This window comes from Lithobates pipiens, unplaced genomic scaffold, assembly GCF_037356315.1.
Source record: "Lithobates pipiens isolate NorthernLeopardFrog02 unplaced genomic scaffold, aLitPip1_a1.2 Scaffold_16, whole genome shotgun sequence".
NCBI lineage: Eukaryota > Metazoa > Chordata > Amphibia > Anura > Ranidae > Lithobates > Lithobates pipiens.
Window position 1 is genome coordinate 381,118,793 of NW_027507748.1, and position 20,589 is coordinate 381,139,381.

Here is a 20,589-nt window from a genome sequence, read left to right on the forward strand (position 1 = left end):
GTAGTGAAGGATTAGAACCTCTGGCAGGTTTTCATTGCTTCATGTGCCTGGTGGGGAGATTTACTGCTGTAGAACAAGAAGTGAAGAATCATCCAATGGAGGTTTTTGCTCTTTCTGGTGACAACTAAGAGGGACATTTTCTAACTTTGTAGACATTTCTTATCGTTTTATGTTGCTTTTCTGAGACAGTACATAAAGAGAATTCTCCCCAACAGGACATAAACAGCAAAAAATAAACTGACAGGGGTTTGAACCCTTTGAACTCTATTCAGTACTGATATTGAAAGGATGCAGTTACTGCGATTACAAAAATATGCCAGCATACTCCCAAAATTGGTCAAATCAGCTCAGTTTTCGATGAGGAAGGAAACAATTACAGATTTTTCCCAAGCAGCAAATGCATGTAGGTGTCATATTAAAAAAAAAAATGGACACTTTTCTCCCTTGAACAACTTCTTTGGATACAGTTGGTGTGGCACAAAGCTTATCATTTTTGAGTATAATGACAGCTTGTTGCTGTTTTATTTCAGCCCAATGTCACCTTGAGCTTGCTGTCACTGTGATAGACATTGCTGTGTCACGCGCACATCTGCTCCAATCTGAGAGCATATTGCTCGTGCACAGAATAATTTACCATCCATTCCCCGCCTCATTCTATCTGCTTCATTCTCTCTCCTGCCAGTAATATTGCTTCATGCACAGTACTTGAAAGCAAGAAATCATAAAGCCATTTAGTTCTAGTCAAGTATATGCATTTCTTCTGAACCCACATATTGTATACCTGTGCCTAGATGAAAAATGAGTTGGCATTTACCAGGAGTACCTTTTCTAAATCAATTTCCCTCACTAAGCAATGAAATATGGGTCAGCTGGGAAAGAATAAAGAAGATTGTGGAATGCTGCAAAGTGCCCATTATGGCGACAATAGCTATACTCTACTCTAAGCTACCCATGGTATGTTTTACAAGGATAAAATAAACAGTTTGGATGATTTCATAAAAAAGTTCACTGATGTGCAGAATAGATGATAATTAACATTTACTGTTCCAATTTGCACATATGAAAAAAAAAAAAAAAATTTTTTTTAAAGACAAGCAAATATGAGGACCTGTGGAGGTTAGGCAGATGAATCTATATTACAGCTTAATACAGGGAAACCAGCTTGAAACACAGAATAAATACATTTAAAGGAGATGCTTTAACTGTTAGACCCCTTTCACACTGCCAGCATTTCTCAGGAGCTACAGTGCTAAAAATAGCGCCTGTATAGCGCCTGAAAAAAGCGTCTCCTTTCACTCCTGTGTGAAAGCCTCGAGGGCTTTCACACTGGAGTGGTGCTCTGGCAGGGTGTCACAAAAAGTCCTGCCAGCAGCTTCTTTGGAGCAGTGAAGGAGCTGTGAACTCACTGCTCCTCCACCGCTCCTCAACCGCTGCTCCCCATTGAAATCAATGTGGCAGCACTGAGATACCGCTGGCAAAACGCCGCTCTGGCAGCATTTTGTGGGTGGATTCAACTCCTTTTTGGCCACTAGCAGGGGGTTAAAACCACCCCCGCTAGTGGCCGTATAGTGCCGCTAAAATGTCAGTAAAGCTGTGTTGAAAGTAGGGCTGCTTTACCCTGAAGCCTGGGGCGGCTCGGTGTGAAAGCTTTGTTATAGAGAGTTTGGATTCCCATTTCTAAGATTACTTAAAGCTGAACTTCACTCTCTCAATGAAGATTGACTATTTTTAATCATTATGCAGGGGGCGAGCTTTGCTTTGAATATTAAAAATTAAATAAATTAAATTTTTGGTGCTCAGATGAAATGCAGTTCCAATTTAAATTAATTAAACTAATTGATTTAGTTAATTTAAGATTAAGAATTTAAGATAAGGTCCTTGCCAGTGCTGGAGACCTGATTTTTCTCTGCTGCAGCTAAGTAACACCTACAAGTCTGGTCCAATCCCCAGCCTGTGACTGGACAGTAAAATAAGAAGTGGCAGACCGAAGGACGCATCTTGCCTGTTATTCTGCCTCACCCTATTAGCTAGCTCCTTGCCCTGCAATACAATGGAATCCTTGTGCCAATCCACCCTCCCCCAGTCTGAGCTCTACATTACATGAGCTGCTAGAACTTGCTACCAAGAAAAATTGAGGTACTTACACCGCTGGCATTAAAAAAATGTATATAAGGCTGCATTGATGAGCAGAGCTGCAATAATATGGGGACTTTACAGCTGCAGGAATTTCAGCTTAAAGTGGTTGTAAACGATCACCTTGTAAAACAGCCCATTCTGTTTAAAACTGACACAAAAGGCAAAACATTTGTGTATAGATTAAAAAAAATATATAAATACATTTTCTCATTCATTCATTGACAGACACAGCCTTCTTTATTCAGAACGATAGCGTTAGATCATCTCCGCAGGAGTAGGACTAGGCAGAACAAAAAATCAACCCCTGGCTACTCCCATGGGCTGTTCTCGGTCAGTATATGACCTCCTCCCTGCTCTAGGTATTCAGTTTTTTTCTGCCTAGTCGGGAGTAAGGACCTAGTTCCCTGCTGGGATCTCTAGTCCTGGGAATTTTTTTGTTTATTATTTTCTCTTTTTCCTGGATTTTTTCCTACAATCCACTGCTGGGATGCGCGACATGCTGGACGCTTGATCCAGTGGTCACCCCAGTCCGGCCAGCGAGCGCACGCAGACCACAGCTACATGCTAGGTCGGCCGTGACATAGCCCCACTGGACAGGAGCTGGCCCTGTGAGTTAAATGTGTTGCGAGGTCGCATACAACCGAGTCTCGGCCTGTGTCACAGCATTCCTCCTGGCCGACAGCCCCCCACTTCGGTGGTGAAGAGGATCTGCCTGGGAGCGTTACCCGTGCTTTTTTCTGGAGAGGTAAGTAAGGGGTTCCCTCCTCTTCTTCCCCGGAGTGGTGAAGGGGGGGTTCTTCCCTGGGGTGGTCGGTCCCTCTGGGGTGCTTCTGTGGCCTCCTGGATCGACGCCCCTGTGAGGGGCCCTGGTCTGTGCCCCCTGTGAGGGGCCCGGTATGTGCCCCTTGTGAGGGGCCCCAATAGAGGGACTCCCGTATTTTCCCCCTGTGAGGGGCCCTGGTATTTTCCACCCCCGTGAGGGGCCACGGTATTTGCCCCCTGTGAAGGTTCCTGGTATTTGCCCCCTGTGAAGGCAAATCCACTTTGAACTAAAAGTGCAAACTACAAGTGCAAAGTGCACTTGAAATTGCACTGAAAGTGCACTTGGAAGTGCAGTCGCTGTAAATCTGAGGGCTAGATCTGAAATTAGGGAAAGTTCCACTGATTTTATTATGCAATAATGTGCAAGCTAAAATCCTGTTTTTTTTATTTTCCTAGCAAGCCCCCCTAAGATCTACAGCGACTGCACTTCCAAGTGAACTTTTAGTGCAATTTCAAGTGCACTTTGCATTTGTAGTTTGCATTTATAGTGCAAAGTGGATTTCCCTTTAGTAAATAACCCCCAGTATGTCACAAAAGTGAGTACACCCCTCACATTTTTTTTTAATATTTTATTATAACTTTTCATGTGACAACACTGAAGAAATGACACTTTGCTACAATGTAAAGTAGTGAGTGTACAGCTTATATAACAGTGTAAATTTGTAGTCCTCTCAAAATAAGTCAAAACACAGCCATTAATGTCTAAACCGCTGGCAACAAAAGTGAGTACACCCCTAAGTGAAAATGTCCAAATTTGGCACAATTAGCCATTGTGCCTTCCCGGTGTAATGTGACTCGTTAGTGTTACAAGTTATCAGGTGTGAATGGGGAGCAGGTGTGTTAAATTTGGTGTTATCTCTCTTAGGCCCCTTTCACACATGCGGATGATATGTCCGTATTTCATCCATCCGTTTGCGGATGAAATACGGGCATACATTCATCCCTATGGGATAGCGGGTGTCTGCGGATGAACATCCGCAGACACCCGATTTCCTCCACCTCCGCAACAGTCCGATTCTGCAGACGGAGGAAAATCCTATTTTTCTATCCGTCTGCAGAGCGGATCGGATGAACACGGACACACGGTCCGTGCTCATCCGATCCCCATAGAGGAGAGCGGAGAGCTGACAGGGCGGTCCCTGCACAGTGTGCGGAGACCGCCCTGTCCGCAGCCGGCTCAGCGGGGACAACGGAGCGATCCCCGCTGAGCGAGCGGATCATCACGGGGCGGATCATTACTGATCCGCCCCGTGTGAAAGAGGCCTTACTCTCTCATACTGGTCACTGGAAGTTCAACGGTGACTCATGGCAAAGAACTCTCTGAGGATCTGAATAAAAGAAGTGTTGCTCTACGTAAAGATGGCCTAGGCTATAAAAAGATTGCCAAGACACTGAAACTGAGCTGCTGCACTGTGGCCAAGACCATAAAGCAGTTTAACAGGACAGTTTCTACTCAGAACAGACCTTGCCATGGTCAAGAAGTTGAGTGCATGTGCTCAGCGTCATATTCAAAGGTTGTATTTGCGAAATAGACATATCAGTGCTGCCAGATTTGCTGCAAAGATTTAAGGGGGGGGGGGGGTCAGCCTGTCAATGCTCAGACCATACGCCGCACACTGCATAAAATTGGTCTGCTTGGCTGTCATCCTAAAAGGAAGCAGTTTGCTGCAGACAAGCAGACTAAAGACATGGATTACTGGAACCATATCCTGTGGTCTGAGACCAAGATAAACTTATTTGGTTCAGATGGTGTCAAGCATGTGTGGTGGCAACCAGGTGAGGAATACAAAAGACAAGTGTGTCTTGTCTACAGTCAAGCATGGTGGTGGGAGTGTCATGGTATGGGGCAGCATGAGTGCTTCCGGCACTGGGGAGCTACAGTTCATTGAGAGAACCATGAATGCCAACATGTACTGTGAAATACTGAAGCAGGACATGATCCCCTCCCTTCGGAGACTGGGCTGTAGGGCAGTATTTCAACATGATAACGACACCAAACACACAAATAAGCTCATCTTGGTCTCATTAGACCATGGAGCATGGTTCCAGTAATCCATGTCCTTAGTCTGCTTGTCTTCAGCAAACTGTTTGCGGGCTTTCTTATGCATCATCTTTAGAAGAGGCTTCCTTCTGGGACAACAGCCATGCAGACCAATTTGATGCAGGGTGCAGTGTATGGTCTGAGCACTGACAGGATGACCGACCCACCCCTTCAACCTCTGAAGCAATGCTGGCAGCACTCATACGTCTATTTCCCAAAGACAACCTCTGGATATGACGCTGAGCACGTGCACTCAACTTCTTTGGTCGACCATGGCAAGGCCTGTTCTGAGTGGAACCTGTCCTGTTAAACCGCTGTATGGTCTTGGCCACCGTGCAGCAGTGCAGTTTCAGGGTCTTCTTATAGCCTAAGCCACCGCTTGATTGTTCTTACGGGCGGTGAAAGGGGACGTCAACTCCTCCCACCGCCCTCCAGTGCTTCTTCATCGCAGCAATCTGTGAGTCAGAGACAGGATCCGCCGGCCGTGGATGTTGATCATAGAGATTTCTGGCAGACCAGATGGTTGCTGAAGTCTCTATGGTCGTCGGAGGCCAGGCGCGATGTTATGACGTCAGGCCTGGCCTCTGCATTCAAAAAAACTATTTTTGGCTTTTCATATCACTTCTGTGAGGATTTTTTCACGTATATTTTTCAGTATGTTATATATATAGCACATATATGTATAGGTTTGTGTCCTAACACTTTTTTATAATTTGTGGTATGTATTATTGTATTATATTTTTCTCAATATTGTTAGCACAATTTTGGGGGATTTTTCACACAATTTAATTATTTTGTGTCACTGGTTTAGCGCAATTCTTTAATTTGCCCATTTACCCTTAGGCCGCGTACACACGCGCGGACTGTTCGCCCAACTTTGTCCGTCCAACAGTTTCGGCAAACAGTCCGCTCAAACTTAGCATGGACGGACATGGCCACACACGACGGACGAACAGTTTGCTGAAACCGTGCGCGATGACGTGAACGGCACGTACGACGGGACGAAAAATACGACGTCCTATACACTGCAATGCAACCTTCCGACGTGGAAATCCTTTCTGAGCATGCGCGAGACTTAGTTGGCCGAACAAGCCTACACACGAGCGAACAGTCCGCTGAAACCTTGTTTCAGCGGACAGTTTTTCGGAATTTCCGTAAGACCTTGTTCGTCCAACTGTCCGCTGAAACTGTCCGCTGAAGCCCCACACACGAGCGGACTGTCCGCCCAAACACTGTTCAGCGGACAAGGTTGGGCGAACAGTCCGCCCGTGTGTACGCGGCCTTACTGTGGTTAGTACAATGGCTTGTAGCTGCCTTTTATTTTTTTTAAATCTTTAATTAACAAAATGGCATTATATCACACATATCAATCACCAACATCAAATGGAGGGCCACAACAGAAACCCAACAACAACAATTACATACATTATTAACATAACAGTCAAGGTTCCATAACAATGTTATACTTCAGGAAACTGTAGTCTAAAGACTCCACAACAGTTATGTCCTTAGCGTTAATCTGTTCCTCGGCGGGAACCGCCAAACTGAAAAGGGGGTTAATGTTATTGGGCTTAGGTATGCCATTGGGCAATGACAATAGGGAGGCAGAACGACTATCTGAGAGGCAGCACGTCTTTACCCCCAACTGGCCGGTACCGAACCCTTGAACTCCAGAGGACCAAAACAAGACAGCCTACCTCCTTAAAAGAGTGAGTCCTGGCCCTGGATTTGCAGGAGCGGCCCCAATGGAACCCTGCAAACCAAGGGAATTTTCTTTTTATTAGTAAGAAAAAGTGAATGACACCTAAGGCGTCAATAGGGAATGGCAAGATAGGAGGGAAGAGAGGAAAAAAGTTAAAAGGAGAGTATGAAGGGAGGGGGGAGGGGATAGAAAACTCTGGCAAAGTCGACGGCAAGGCCAACAGCCCAAAACTATTAGGTGTACTTAAAGGTAGGACTTGTATTCGTCCGAGAATCGGAACAGATCCCAATGTATCCAGCGGGTGTTATGTTCCTCCTCCCTATCCCCTAGGGCAGCAATAATATGCTCCATCCGCCATATATCACATACCCTGGCAAACCACTGTGACACCACTGGTGGAGATTGTTGCTTCTATACACTGGAGACACATGCCATGGCTGCATTCATGAGGTGTTTTAGTAAGGATTTGCGATATCTCTTACAAGACATGGGCGTTAGGTTTAGGAGTAGTGCTGCCGGGTTATCTTGAAGAGAGACATCTGTAATCTTGTCTCCAAAAGAGGGACATTTCCGGACATTCCCAGAAGATGTGTAGTAATGTTCCAGTTTGTGTACCACATCTCCAACACAGAGGGCTCTGTCCTGGGAATATTGATGCCAACACCAAAGGAGTCCTATACCAGCTCATTTGAATCTTGTAGGTAATCTCCTGATACTTGCTGCACAAGGATGACTTATGTGCAAAGAAGAGAATACGATTCTTTTGGTCTTCAGTAAACCTGGTGTTGAGATCTCTCTCCCATTTCTTCAAATAAGGGGGGTCATGTTGAGATGTGTGAGCAAGTAAGATGTTATAGGAATTTGAGAGGGACCCCCATATGGGCCCATATCCCAGGCACAGGTCCTCGAAGGGCGTAAGCTGTCTACGGAAACAATCATTTTCAGGGAGGGATCAGAGGAAGTGAGTAAGTTGCGCAATCTTCCACCTGCCCAAAATGGAGGAATTAGGGATTGGATATAGGCCTGAGGGGTCAACCCATTCAGAAGGGCCAAGGAAAGAAGAGGCTCTAACCAGGCTCCGGTCTGATTGGAGCCAGAAGGACCTGTCAGAGATACCTGGTATAAAGTCTGGGTGTCCAATTATGGGCGTTAACGGGGAGGGATAGCTGGCCGTCTCCGCTATCCTGAAGTATCGGTGAAGCTCCTGCAATGTAGTCTCAATAAAAGGATGTGGAGAGGAAAATCGCAAGAACCGAATCCCGCGCCAAGGTAAGCCTGCCAAGGGAATCAGTACCGTTTCCTGTTCCATACGGACCCATAATTTATGGGGTAAGTGTCTGCACCAGTCCACTACTCTGTTCATGTGGACTGCTGTATAGTAAAGGGCCGGGTCGGGGAGACCAACCCCACCTCTGAGTTTTGTCTTGTAGCTGCCTTTTAAATCTGAATTTTACAGGGTTTCTTTCAGAAAAGTCCAAATCTAAAGTGCACCAATGGTGCAGTTAATTTCTTTACAGAACTCCAGCCCCTGACTTTTACTCACCAATCCCCAAACCAGCAGGGTCCATACATGCATTCTTATTCAATCCTATGAAGAGTTAGTCTGGAGTATGTTCCTGGGCTGCTACTCAAAACTTTCACAAAAGTGCCAAGCCAAATGTATACTGTGTGTAAGGTGATGAACATGTTTGATAAAAAAATATTTGAAACAAACATTTCTTCCTATAATTTATCACCTTTTTTAGAAGAGTTTTTCCTCAAAGAACTAATATAGCCCCTTTAAGCACCCACAAGGTTTGCCAGGCAGGAGCAGACTATTCCCTTCTATTAACACTCTTAAGTTCTTTGCAGGGCTTATTTACCATTCAACCCAGTAGGCCTGAGCCTATGGGCATCAGAAACAAAGGAACTTCTCTGTATTGCCATCATACTATTATATGTCCACTTCTGCAGTCAAATTTGAGAAAATCACACTTTATGCTATACGGTTATAGGTAATGAGGAAGTAAAATTCACACAGCATGCCAAAAATGTTTTAAAAAAATATTCTTACATTTTAGATGTTTCTCACCATGGCAGGGCAGCACAGCTGCACAAAATCACATACCTGTACGTAATTTTGTGCATGCAGTGTACGGGGCTCTTCGACCCGCCGATCGTTCCGTGGAGAGATATATACCTATGTAAACAAGGAAAACTGCCGATCTGTCAGGGAGCAAATGAGAGATCTTGTGTTTCAGCTAAGCTGAAACACAATCTCTTTTCCTCCAGTGTATCCATCTCCCACACATTTAGAAAGCACCCCCCAGACACACACTTCCCTGCCAGTCTCATTTATACTGTGACAGTGAATTTTTTTAGCACCGATCATAGTATTGGTGTCACTGGTTCCCAAAAAGTGTTACTTAGTGTCAGATTTGTCTGCTGCAATGCCACAGTCCCGCTAAAAATCAATGTTTGCCACCATTATTAGTAAAAACAGTTAAAAAAAAAAGTCCTCAAAAATATCCCATAGTTTTTGGACACTATAACTTTTGCACAAACCGATCAATATATGTTTATGGGGATTTTTTTACCACAAATATGTATCCTCTGGGACTGTGACATCATAAGGGGTGGGGTCATCACCCGGTGACCCCGCCCATTGTCCCTATATAAGTCGCCACACAACGCATCCCTGTCATTACTGCCTGAGACAGCGTCGAGTCAACATCTCAAGTAAGAAGAAGAAGAGAAGGCGGCGGCGACTTCGACGACGACGATGACAGAAGACCGGGCCACCGCTAGTAAAAGAGCTGGAAGAAGGAGCGGAGGCCCGGCAAGAAGAACCGAAGAGGGGGACAAGACCCCCGAAGTCGGAAGAAGAGGCGGCGGAGACAGAAGACCGGGCCACCGCTAGTAAAAGAGCTATAGGAAGAAAGCGGAAGGCCCGGCAAGAAGAACAAGACAAGACCCCCGAAGAGAGGGACAAGACCCTCGAAGTCGGAAGAAGACCCCCGGACGGCGACGGCGACAAAGAAGAAATCCGGGCTCCTCCGCTAGTAAAAGAGCTAGCAGAAGATAGCGGAGGAGTCCGGCGAGAAGACCCCCAAGATGGAAGAAGACCCCGGAGCTGTGCAATAAATTATTTTAAAACCTTGTGTTGTGTTGTTTTATTTACATTTTTTTCACCAGGTGAATGGGTAGGGGTATATTGTACCCCATACTCATTCACATAGGGTGGGGGGCCGGTATCTGTGGGCCCCCTTATTAATGGGGGCACCCGGATTCTGATAAGCCCCCCACCCGCAGACCCCGACAACCAACGGCCAGGGTTGTCGGGAAGAGGCCCTTGTCCTCATCAACATTGGGACAAGGTGCTTTGGGGTGGGGTAGGGCCGCACGTCCCCCCCTTCCCCAAAGCACCCCCCCATGTTGAGGGCATGTGGCCTGGTATGGCTCAGGAGGTGGGGGAGCGCTCGCTCGTCCCCACCCCCTTTACTGACCGGCCGGGCTGCGTGCTCAGATAAGGGTCTGATATGGACTTTGGGGGGGACCCGCACAACATTTTTTCGGCGTAGGGCTTCCCCTTTAAGTCCATACCAGGTGACGGGGCCAGCGATGTGTCAATCTTGCCCATGGAGGCAGCGACATTGACCTCCTTCGCTAGTCCTGTCTACCTGGAGCCGCGTTCAAAATGAACAAACTTTCCTGCATGTGTGGGCAAGTCCGTTCATTTCAAAAGTCCGGCAGACTCCCGCCATAGTCCGCCGGGTTGTCGGCCGGACTTAGCCGGCCGTAAAAGTCCGGTCGTGTGTGGGCAGGTCCGTCGTTCGGAAAGTCCGGTGGACCTCAGGTACAAAGTCCGGCGGGTGTTCCACCGGACTAGGTCCACCGTGCTAAGTCCATTAGATAGTCCGATCATGTGTACGCGGAATTAAAGTTGTACCTGTAGTGTGGTGGTGCTTATTTGTGGACTTCAGTGGTTGAAATCAAATCCTAATTCTCTGGGTTGGAAAATCAATACTTAGATACACATACTAAAACAGATTCAAAACCTACTTTCCAAACTATATTGCTAAAAGTGTTGTTATAATGGTCAGTGGGAGATGCAGAAGTAAAATCATTTTGTCCCAGTAAAATCATATACTGTGTGAACAAAGGACCTGTCTAGAAGCAATATTTGACTAAAAAATAAATAACGATAAGAGAAATTTAGAAAGGTTTCATTGCCCTTTTTTGTGTGCAAGGATTCCTGAAGTAACTAATTTTGCTCACCCAGCAAAAAGAATAATGCCCCTGAATTCTGCCCCAGCTGAGTGGAAAGTAGTAATCCTAAACATGAATACCTTGGCCAATGAGCAGGGCTGGACTTACCATTGGGCTTGACTGGGCTCAAGCCCATGGGCCTCGCCCAATAGGGGGCCCCGCCGAGATACATAGCCGAGTGTATTCGGATCGGCTCCGCTCACAGTCATGCCCTATGATGGACATGACACAGGGACTGGGCCTGACACCGAGCCGAGTACACTCAGCTACTATTGGCTCCACTGCCATCTTGCTACACCCCACACTCGTCCACAGTAAGGATACACTAAGAAGGGGTAAATTGAACATGTTACACCCACCGCAGTTTTGCATCTTACATGTATTTATAACATTAAAGTTAGTATATAGTGAAATACAGGACTTACAACTCCGTCTGACTATTTTAGATGTTAAATTTTAAAAGCAGCAAACTTCTGTCAGATTAGCAAACCTGTGCGATGAGCAGGGTTGCCGCTGCTTTTAAAATTCAAGAACTAAAGGCCCGTACACACGATCGGACTTTTTGACAACACATATGCAAATTAGCTGTTTTGGAGGAACATCCGACCGTGTGTACGCTCCATCGGACAAACTTTTTTGGTTTTCATCTGACTTTTGTTAGCTGTGCGAACGGAAAAACTTTCTGGCAACAAAAGTCCGATGGAGCAAAGTCTGATTGTGTGTACAGAAAGCCATAGGACTTTTGTACAAAGTACAAACACACATGCTCAGAACCAATGCAAAAGATCAGACAACAATACAGTTGACCAAAGGTGGAGGTAAAGAGCAGAAAAACCACTTGATTTGGTGAAAGTTGGCTGAAAAAGTCCTGCCGTGTGTATGCAATACAAGTTTTCGGCCAACGCCCTTTGTACAAAAATCCAAGGGAAAGTTTGTACAAAGTCTGATCGTGTGTATGAGGCTTAAGCAGCCAGACGGAGTTCTAAGTCCTGTAATTCACAATATAAACTGACTTTGCTGTTATAAATACATGTAAAATGCAAAACTCCGGTGGGTGTAATAACATGTCCACTTTCCCCCTTCATAGTGTATCCTTATTGTGGACGAGTATGGGATGTACCAAGATGGCGGCGACGAAATGTCACTTCCGTAGCAAACTGCGATGGGTTGCCGAATATGTTGTTACACCGCCGAGAGCTGCCGAGATACAAAGTTCGGTGGCGCCATTTTTAAAATTCAAGACTGCAAATGACTAGGCTGAAAATGACACTGGGACAAGGCTGCAGATGGACACTGATAAGGCTGCATTGATGGGAATTTAAATGTAAGTTTTTTCCTTAACCTTCCTTCCTAAAAGTTTTTTTTCCTTAAAATTCCCTCCTAAACTTGGGGTGCGTGTTATATGCCGGTAAATACGATAATATATAGAAGGTAGGGTCCGAAAGTGACGCAAGCCCAGGGGCCCCCTCCACCCTAAGTCCTGCCCTGCTATCCCAAATAATGAAGGCTCTTTTCTTTAAAGCAGGGGTCTCAAACTGGCGGGTCTCTAGCTGTTGCCAAACTACATGTCCCATCATGCCTCTAACTGTGGGAGTCATGCTTGTAACTGTCAGCCTTGCAATGCCTCATGGGACTTGTAGTTTGAGACCCTTGCTTTAAAGTGTTGAAATTTATAGTCGTTTTTCGTTATTTGATCAGTATTGTTTTTTTTGTTAGTTTTTTTATTTAGAGGCACACATCAGACCTCAACATAACAATTAATTACATTTACAGTGCAATCAGAAAGGGACATGAAGAAGCACACAGATGAATTTAATAAAGATGGTACTTGTTAAATTTTGTTGTAATAGACATCAAACATCATAGCTTTCTCCCCTTAGAGTGGTAGGACCACAAGGGCACAGAATGAATTCAATGTGCACCATGTTTTTAGAGAAATTATGGGTCAAGAGTAGAGGGGAATCCTACTAAGTGAAGGGGAAGGAAATGATAGATAAGGATTTCAAAGACTGAGGGAAAGAGGAAAAAAGTTAAATAAATAGGGGGAAGGGGAAGAGGGCAGGGAAAAAGAGGGCAGGGAGGGTATCCACAGAAGGTGCCTCTAGGAGCAGATAAACATGACAAAAAGGATGGATATTTAAAATTGTAAGAATTAATTAGACCGGGGACCAGCAACCTGTAGATCGCGGACAGGTGATTGGTAGATCGTGGTCTGCGCTTGCTGAACCGCCATTCCAGAGCATCAGCGTGCAATGCAGAGGGACTACTTGTAAAGTTGAAGCTATAATAGGGAGCAAGAGTCACATAAGCTGATGCATCCTCTGTAGCGCTGGTTCCTGTCCCATCCTGAATGCAGGAGTTTTGGTTGTGCTTTTAGAAAGTGCATCACACCTGCAGGATATAATAGAAGTCTATAGCAAAGTGCAGCTAACACAGCAGCTATAGGGTGCTCAGAATAATACAGGTTAATTTACATTTTCAGTTTGGGGGGCAGTGTTTTTACCACCCCTGCCTCAATCGCACTCCCTTTAGTTGCAGTGGTCAAGGGTGTACACCAGTTGCCACGCAGCAGGAGTTATACGCCCTGTCATGGGTCATGGTTGATGGGTATAGCACCTGCCAAGCATGACCCATTCAACTGAATGAGGGCGCTCTGCAAATGTCCTGCAACTTTGCAGCACAGCAAATAAGGAGTTAAAGAAGGCAGCCTTGTGTTGCTTTCTCACCATCTGCTTTAACCCCTTGAACCCCCTAGAAGCATGCAATTGCAGGCTGCTTGCAAAGTGGCCCCATTTACTTGAATGGGTCACAATTGGCAGGCAGTAGCGCCCACCAAAGCAACAGGGGGTTTAATTCCTGCTGCAGCATGTGTACACCTTTGGCTGCTGCCTCAGCATCACCTGATTTAAACCCATGATTGCCGTGCTCTGCACGTGATTGTGATACGGTAGTAGGGCAATTCGAGATTTAAATCAGGTGTGAGGAGGCGACATTGTGCCTGATGATCTTTGACTTCTCCCATGTTGTTCAGATATATTCTACACCTCTAAGGTTGCTTACCCCTGCATTAGACTATTGGAGCAGTTCGCAGTAGAACCATCTGGACCAAACTAGAATTGGTAAGCTGCAATGTAATAAATGTTTGTTTTTTGGTGCTGCTTTAAGGCAGGTATACTTGTAGCATTTAAAAAATCTATTGTTTTTTTCATGAAAATCTGACTAGACTAAATCATTTTATATATTTGCCTTTATATTATGATTGACAAACATGCAAACTTTGTGCTTTAAATATTCATATATAGAGATCATACATTTGGCAAATCTTTTTTCCCCATTTACTGTAAGATGTAGGCAACACAAGCTGCAACACCTAAATTTCATATAAGTTCCTGGATTTTGCAACCTATGAGCGAGCAGGACTGTTTTATAATCTTCTTTGAGAATTGAATTCTGCACCGTATTAATCACTCTTGACATCTGAGATATAATTAACTGCTAGGCGGAGGATAGAAAGAGCACGAAGAGCTCTTTAAAGAAAATGATAAATGAAAGAATTAGGACCCGTCTGAATTTATTTCCCTCCTTTAATCGTTTGTGGACTCTCAAAACTGAGGCGCACTATTAATATCCACACTCCTATAAGTTCTCCAAGAATATCATGGCAGATTGTGAAACTGAAGTCAATGAAGTCAAAAACAGATGAACAAAGCAACTCAGTGTCTGTATTAGCAATATGGAGAACCTAACAGGGTGTATTTATAGAATATGTGCAGAACTCTTTGTCCTGTGAAACTGCATGCACATTCGTTTTGTGTGAATGGGGGTTAATCAAACATTACTAGGCTATTTTTTCTCCAGGTTGAGTGTTCATAGAGTAAATCCCTCAGCACTAGATTTAAATTAACAGCAGTGGGAGCCCGTGGCTCTTGTTGCTCTGAATGAGTCCAGTGAAGAGGAAGAGGGGGAGCTGCATGTAAAAAGTTTTTTTTTTACCTCAATGCAGAGAACAGTTTAAGGTAAAAAAAATGCAGCCTTTACAACCACTTTAATATTTGCATAATGAATATTTGTTGGGTGTTGAAATAGAAATGACTTGTATGGAGGTGACAAATGGGATTTTTGTACTCAACATAAAATCCTTTTCTCTGAAGTTCATTGACGGACACAGCTTTAACATACTTTAATTCTTGACCTTAGGGTTATCACGCCACCTTAAATAGGAAGGGTGGATGCTGTGTCTGTCAATGAACTTCAGAGAAAAGGATTTTACGTTGAGTAGAAAAATCCCATTTTCTCTTTTGTTCATTGATGGACACAGCTCCTTTAACCATTTGAGGTCTGCGCTATAGCTGAATGACGGCCACAGCGCAGATCTGAATTTCCAGGAGGCCGTCACAGGATGTCCTCCCCCTTGCGTGCTCCGGCTCACGTAGTACGCGCTGTGATCACCGAGACTTTGAGACTCGGGTGACCACTGATCAGAGTAAGGGGCAGATCCCGGCCCCTTACCATGTGATCAGCTGTCAGCCAATGACAGCTAGTCACGTGTATAAACAAAAGCTCGGTAATCGGCTTTTTTTCTCCTCACACTAACATCAGCCTATTCTCAAGAGACATTGGTCCCGAAGAGGAAGGAGGCACATATGCCTCCTCCTCTGTGCCTCCAAGTGCCACCTGCCATTGCCCACAGTGCCCACCACTGCCACCTATCAATGCCCATAAGTACCACCTATCAATGCCCACCAGTGGTGCTAATCAGTGCCTCATCAGTGCCATCTAGCAGTGCTGCCTTTCAGTTTAACCTATCAGTGCCCATCACCGCCAGATATCAGTGCCACCAATGCCACCTATCAATGCCCTTCAGTGCCACCCATCAGTGCCACCTCTCAGTGCCGCCTATCAGTGGCCACCCTATCGGTGCCCATCAGTGCAGCCCATTGGTGCCTATCAGTGCAGCCCATCGGTGCCCAGCAGTGCAGCCTCATCAGCGTACACCAATGAAGGAGAAAAATTATCTGTTTGCAAAATTTTATAGCAAAATATAAAAAAATAAAATTTAGTTTTTTTTTATTTGGGCTTTTTAAATTTTTTTAACAAAAAATAAAAACCCCAGAGGTGATCAAATACCACCAAATGAAAGCTCTATTTGTGGGGGAAAAAAATGATAGAAATCATATGGGTACAGTGTTGTATGACCGCGCAATTGTCATTCAAAGTGCAACAGCGCTGAAAGCTGCAAATTGGTCTGGACAGGAGGGGACAGGAGGGGGGTTTACGTGAGTGACCAGTAAGCAAGTGGTTAATTCTTGACCTTAGGGACGTCCCCAAGCAGTGTCAAAAAATGAGGGGTGGAAACAGCAAAACATAACTTCACCCACAACAAAAGGAACACCTCAACAGAGGAGTTGCCATCTTAAACGGCCGCCATCAATACCTGCGGCCAACTTAAGCATCAAAAGATGCGTTAACAACAAACTTGTAACTGAAAGAAAGAATAAATTGCAACCTTACACAGCCGCATGTAAAACCTTGCGGCCAAAGCAAACATCCGAAGAGGCGCTTACGTTAACTTTGTAGAATTTAGTGAAAGTGTGAAAGGACGACCAAGTCGCTGCCTTATACACCTGGGAGACAGACGCTTGATGTCGGAAAGCCAAGAAGGTTCCAATTGCCCCAGTGGAATGACAGGAAAAGGAGGCACCCGCCTCTTTAAGGCATAGGCCTGAACCACAATCTGTCTAATCCACCAAGAAATGATGGTCAACGAGACCGCCAGACCTTTTTCCGGACCAGCCACCGAGACAAACAGAGAGTCTGACTTCCAGAAGGGAGCCGTAGCAGACAGATACACCCGTAGAGCCTGGACAATGTCCAGGGAATGTAAGGCAACTTCTTTCAGGTGTGTCGGCTTAGGACATAGGGATGGTAACATGATGTCCTCATTTAGATGAAATGCCGAAACCACCTTTGGAAGGAAAGAGGGCTGCAGACGTAGCACCGCCTTATCCTTGTTGATGACCAGGTAGGGAGACTTGAATGACAAGGCTGCCAACTCAGAAACCCTCCTGGCAGATGTAATAGCCACTAGAAAGACTACTTTCTGAGAAAGAGTTAACAAGGGAATCTCCCTAATGTTTTCAAATGGAGGTTTCTGAAGTGCCAATAGCACCTGATTCAGATCCCACGGAGGTAGTAGTGGTCGAACCGGAGGGATTACTGTCGAACCCCTTGCACAAAGGTACTCACCAATGAATGAGTAGCCAAGGGATGTTGGAAAAAGATGTGCCGCTCTGCCCATTGGAGGATGTGAGCGTCCTTACATGCTGCAGCCGAGCTCCATGTTCCTCCTTGATGGTTGACATATGCCACCGCCGTGGCGTTGTCTGACTGGATCCTGACCGGACACCCCTGATGCCTCCTTGACCATGTGGAGAGGCACCGCCTGATCGCCTGAAGCTGGAGCACATTGATCAGCAGGTGGGACTATTCCCATGACCAGAGGCCCTGGGCTGACTGTACGCCCGAAACCCCCCCCAACCGGTCAGCTTGGCATTCGTCTTGATCACTGTCCAATGGAGAGGAAGGAAAGATTTCCTGGACAGAAGGGCCGGAGACCTCAGCCACCAGAGAAGGGAATCCCTGACTAGCTGGCTCACCCGAAATTGACAATCCAGGGATAACGGAGATTTGTTCCATTTTGACAAAATCTCCTTTTGCAGGACTCGACTGTGAAATTGAGTGTAAGGTACCAATTCGAAAGTGGCTACTATGAGGCCCAGAACTCGCATGTAGAAGCACAATGATGACCACCTGCGGTTCACCAACAACTTCACCACAGCTTGAAGAGTCTGCAGCTTGTCTGAAGGGAGAAAAACTCTCGCTTCTGAGGAGTCCAACAGTAAGCCCAGGTACTCCAGGCGTTGAGTTGGCACTAACACCAACTTCTTTAGGTTCAACACCCAATCAAACTCCTGGAGAGTCTGTATGGTGATCGCTGCATCCTCCCTTAATTCTGAGGCGGAAGCTGCTCTCAGAAGGAGGTCGTCTAGATAACCCCCAATTGCGATCCCATGTTGCCATAACAGTGCCAGAATTGGAGCTAACTCTTTGGTAAAGACTCGGGGTGCTGACGCCAGACCAAAAGGGAGGGCCACAAACTGGTAGTGCTCTTCCCCGACTGCAAATTGCAGAAACCTCTGATGCCTGAGGCATATGGGTACGTGTAAGTATGCGTCCTTGAAATCCAAGGATGACAGGAAGTCCCCCTGATGGAGTGCAGCGACCACTGAGCTAACTGATTACATCCTGAACCTTTGCACTTTCACAAAGCTGTTGAGGGCCTTCAAGTCCAGGATTGGATGTGCCCCTTCCTTTCTGGGGACTACAAACAGATCGGAGTAGAATCCCTGAAACCTTTCCAGCGTCGGTACAGGTACCATCATCCCGTGCAGTTGCAGGTCCTGTACTGCCCGAATAGGGCTTCCAGACGAGCCGGAAAAATCAGTTTGGTAGACAAGAAAGAAACTCTATCTTGTATCCTATTGAAACCAGTTCGCAGACCCGTTGGTTGGACAGTAGGGAGGTCCACCGAGCTGCAAACCCCCAAGGGCGACCCCCCACCTGAGAGTCAGGTGGGGGCAAACCTTCATGCGGTAACATTTTTGCTCGCAGACTTGTTTGGCTTGCGAAACCAGGGCTTTTGTGCTTCAGCAGGCGCCTTGTCGGACTGGGAACACTTACCTGCCGTCCCGGGCAGGCAAAAAGCAATTTCTGAGCAGAAAAAGAGGGCCCTTGGCTACGGCGTGGCTCCTTACCCTTCCTGGACTGTGAGAGCAATGTGCTCTTCCCACCGGTAACATTTTATGTCATCCAGCGAAGCTCCAAATAGCCTCTCACCTTGGAAGGGCAAATCCGCCAGTGCTTTTTTAGATGCCTGGTCCGCAGACCAGCATTTCAGCCAAATCAAGCGCCGTAGCACCACTGTTGATACTGATGCTCTAGAGAGCAGGGGGACCGTATTCAGGGCCACATCACAGACATAAATAAGGCCATACACTAACTGATCTGCTAGTTCTACGCAGACCGGGGAAGACTGTTGCTTCTCCAATTCACGGTGCAACAACTTTGCCAATTCAGTAAGCGTCCACGACACCAAGGCCATGGCCAGCACAGGTCATAATGCCGACCCCACCACCGTAAACAAGGACTGGGCCACTGCCTTGGCCTTCCTGTCGGCAGGATCTTTGAAGGCAGGCGTCCCTTCTACCAGAATTGTGGTTACTTTATTTAACCTGGATACCGAAGGGTCAACAACCGGAGGAGACGCCCATTTTTTCAGGAGGCTCTCATCAAAGGGGTAACGCACCACCATTCTTCTTGGGACTGAAAAGGCCCATTGCTGGCTTCCCCATTCCTTGTACATCAAAATAAGTCAAATATGGAAACATCTTAGGTGTGCGGGCCGGTTTGCGGGACCCAAAAGGGCCTGCCACCATAGCAGAATTTCCTGCTGCATTCTGTATCTTCAGGGTATCATGCACCGCAGTGATAAGTGCTCCTACTAGCGCTTTTTCCTGCACTAACCCGGACACAGAGTCATTCTCATTGCCTAAATGGTCCTGGTACGCATCCTCTGACATGTCAGAACAAGGGCCGTCAGTCACTGCGGGGTCTGAGTCTGAATCAGAGCTCTCTCCAGAAGACGGGGGGATCAGAGGGTGTTTTTTACCCCCCTTGTGCCCGGACGCCACTTCCACCCTGGCAACAAAGGTCTCCAGGACCACCGACAAAGCATACATAGGCACCACATTTTGAGCAGGTGAGCTGGTTGCAATAGCAGGGATGTCTGGGGAAGAAGCGCCAGCTTCTGACACCATGCTGACCCGTACTTGCCTGCTACAACTTAGGGACTTAAGGCAAGGTACACAAATCCCACCCTCCTAGCTGCTCTCAGACTGAGGAGCCCCCACACAGGACTCACCACCCTGACCGAGTTCTGCGCTGTGCTGCCCCCGTGCGCTTTGCCTTGTGTTAGTCACAAAGTGCCCAGAGTAAAAACCGCACTGTTCTGAGGTACACAGACACCAGCACTAGAGGTAAATTGCACTGAGGCTACAAGAAAATGGCCGCCGGCCATCCTAGCAAGAAAATCACCAAGAAAATGGCTGCTGAACCTTCTAGAAAATGGCTGACAGCACATACACTGCATAAGACTATGGGAAAATGGCCGCGGCCTCACCAAAATGGCTGCGACCCGCACAGCCACCTCTCCTTATGTCAAATTGCCTAAGCACCTCACAGTGAAGGAAAAAAAACAGTGAAAGAAAAAGCAGACCCTAACAGCCAGCGCAGCCCCCCACCAAAGCCTGGAGCCCCCCCGGAGGACCCCCATCCAGGTACATACACTGCACTGCATATAGAAAAAATTGGATTTTTGTACTCTCCATAAAATCCCTTTCTCTGAAGTTCACTGACTGACACAGCTCCATTATTCTTGACCATAGGATTGTTACGCCACCTTTAGGAGGGGACTAGGCAGAACATGTTATACATGTAAAAAAACAGAACTCTAGTTCCGCTCCAGGGGGAGGTCCCTTCAGTAACTACCCCCCAGCCTTCTTCCGTAACTACCCCCCCCAGC

The 20,589-nt window shown here is 46.3% G+C and overlaps 1 protein-coding gene across 1 annotated transcript in view; it reads right to left on the reverse strand.

Annotated features, from left to right (window-relative positions):
• PPM1E (protein phosphatase, Mg2+/Mn2+ dependent 1E) overlaps nucleotides 1-20,589 on the reverse strand; it is a 436,341-nt gene that overhangs the window by 63,179 nt on the left and 352,573 nt on the right. The window lies entirely within an intron of this gene.